Source organism: Carlito syrichta, unplaced genomic scaffold (assembly GCF_000164805.1).
Source record: "Carlito syrichta isolate Samal-C Ts95f unplaced genomic scaffold, Tarsius_syrichta-2.0.1 Scaffold313379, whole genome shotgun sequence".
Taxonomy (NCBI): domain Eukaryota; kingdom Metazoa; phylum Chordata; class Mammalia; order Primates; family Tarsiidae; genus Carlito; species Carlito syrichta.
Window position 1 is genome coordinate 33645 of NW_007257475.1, and position 2902 is coordinate 36546.

General features: G+C 42.8%; 1 protein-coding gene across 1 annotated transcript in view; it reads right to left on the reverse strand.

Moving 5' to 3' along the window:
- LOC103272909 (zinc finger protein 112-like) overlaps positions 1-2626 on the reverse strand; it is a gene marked incomplete at its 3' end in the record, with an annotated part of 36266 nt that extends 33640 nt beyond the window's left edge. Inside the window, exon 1 of the mRNA XM_008070371.1 lies at positions 2554-2626. The remainder of the gene's footprint in view (positions 1-2553) is intronic.
- Between the last annotated feature and the right edge of the window lie 276 nt (positions 2627-2902).

Below are 2902 nucleotides of genomic sequence, written 5' to 3' on the forward strand. Positions count from 1 at the left end.
CCCTTTTCTTTCTTGTCAGAGTGTCACTCTGTTGCTCAGGTAGGAGTGCATGGCACACTCACAGTCATGGCTGTCTCAACCTGCTGAACTCTGGTGATCCTTCTGCCTCAGCCTTCCAAGTAGCTGGAACCACAGACACGTACCTTATTGTAGAGATAAGGTCTCGTCAAGTTGCCCAGGCTGGTCTTGAACCCCTGGGCTCAGGCAATCCTCTAACTTCAGCTTCCCAAAGTGCTGGGATTACAGGCATGAGCCACCACACCTGGTTAACTTTGTTTCTTAGGAAATATTTTTATATCATCAAAATATAGCCAATAATTGCACATGAACTCTAAAATAGTTGATGGATTATATAATCTGTATAATCTAGATTAGGGAATATCTCCATGGGTTATTTTTATTCTGTTTTGAGACCTAATTCCAATTTTAGGAATTCTACACTGCAAGTCCTTGATGTCAGCTGTGTGTTGAGTAGCTTCTGTAACTATAAACCCAGCTATCTGTTGAGTAGCTTCTGTAACTATAAACCCTTACCAACATTACACTACGTGCTAGACAGAGAAAAATATGATATGATTCCAGCAATAGAAAGACTTTCAGTGTATGAAAGGAGGGCAATAAGAAACAAAGAACTATAAGAACTATAGGCAAGTCAAAATCAGTATACTGGAAAACAAAATTCATCACCATCCCTCTTCAAACCCTCATGTCCCCTCGCTTTTTCAAGTAAGTACCATTAAGTTGCAAAGAATGAAAATCTTACAGTAGCTGCTAGCATTTTCCTTTATTAGCCTTGAATATATGCAATTTATGATAATATTTGACAATTATGACAGTAAATCAATCAATCAATATTATAATAATTCAATGTTGGGGATTTTCTTTAAAATACCAAAACAAAAAACTGGGTGGAAGGGCAGTTGATACAAGACTTGCAAATGTTAACAAGAGTTGAAGGTGCATGATGGTTCCACAGAATTATTTTAGTTACATTACATTTGATATGGTTATAAATTTCCATAGCAAAAACTTAAGGGAAAAATAAAAGCTTTGAAGCCTATTTTGTAAAACTTAGTTAAAAATCCAAAGAGAAATCTACTGAAGAGGAAAATATTAAAATATTAATATTGTTTTTGCCATATTCTGTGATTTGGGGTACTTAAATTTTTTCTTTATATTTTATATATTTTCTTAATCCTTTACAATATGCAGTAACTTCAATAATCAGAATATGAACTATAAATATTTCAAATAATATATAATTAAATTGCAGATGACTAAAAAATCTTATTAAAGAAGTCAAAGTGCATTAACATAGTTTTCATAGCCCTCAACAAAAACCAAAAAATGTCTTTTTATTTGTATTTTGTTTTTAGATTGGAAAATATAGTTTATTTAAAAGTAAATTAGAGAGAGAGAAAGAAGATTCACCTCCCCAAAGTAGGGGAGGGGGGTTATTTTTTTTTATTTTACAAACATGTCTTTCTAACCTCATACTAAACACATTAAGAACTAAGGCAATGGATTGAAACTTGAATTCAAATCCCAGGTCAGCTTCTTACAGCCATATGACCTAAGATAATACGCTCATGTCTGTTTCTTCATCTTTAAAATGGGAATGACAGTTACCCACCCAGGGCACCTGTGAGGATTAAATGCTAATTCACATAAAATTCTTAGAATAATTGGCAATAAATGTTTAAATGCTATCTTCATTACTTATGCCCAAGCACTCCCCCATTCCCTCCTGTATTTATTCAACAAATATCAGGGTATCTCTGTAGCGAATTTTCCAATGAGTGAAGGAAATATCTTCTACCCTGAGATAGGAGGACACAGGAGAAGGAAGGATGCTAAGTTTTACTCAGGTGAGACTCTGCTGCCAGCAGTCAAAGTGTCACTCCTTCCTTCTCTCTGCGACCTCTCCCAAGAAGTCCAGGCTGTGGAAGGAAAGAAGACTGGGAGAAATCAGGACCTAATCAGAGCACCCTGGAGTGACCTTCTCCTAATGAAAAAGCTCCTTCAGGGATCAGAGAAGAGCCAGGGACACTGCAGATGGAGCTCTGGCCCCATTCTGGGTTCACAGCACGGGAGCTTTCAGGGAACTGGGTGCTTCTCAGAAAATTAAAAAGTATTAATAACAAGAGACTTATCTTCTACCACACGTCAGGCTCAGTTCCACGTCTTTCTATTTAACTCTCAAAATAACTACTAGGCAGATACGAATACCATTTCAAAGAAGAGAATACAGCGGTAGAGAGGTGAAGATGCTCTCCTAATATTATGGCTGATGGTCAGGAAAAGGGCTGGGGGAGGACAGGCCCAGGGGACCCCCGATCCCCGCGAGGCACGACCGCAGCCCGGATCCCCAGCGGGGGATGCGCCGACCGCCGCACCCGGGAGCGGGCTCATTCAAAGAAACACAAGCCCCGCCCTTCGCCGTGGGCGGATTCCCTTCCCCGGGGTCGACCGCCGGGCTCCTCCCGGCCCACAGCCAAACGAAGGAGGCCCGCTGCGGACGCAGGGAGAGGGATGCGGGAGGGGAGGGCTCACCTTTCGGGGAGGAACGAAGGCCGCGGCCTCGCGTACCTGGGGCGGAAGTGACTCTGCCCACAGAGAACGCCGGGACTACGCTTCCCAGAATTCCCGACGGGAGCGGGGCCGCGGCCTCAGGCTCCCGCGGCGCAAAGTATCCCCGTACGCAGGGCTTCCAAACCACACTTCCCAGAATTCCCCGGACGTCTCGTCGCCTTCGCAAGACGGAAGTGCCGGCGGCTGAGCGGAGGGCCTGGCTCGCATTTCACAACATGCGGATCCAGAAGGAATTTCCAAATTCCGCCTTTCTGCAGCCGAACGCTTCCAAACGCTGAGAGCTCGAATCCGTCTATGCTTCTCCATGTTT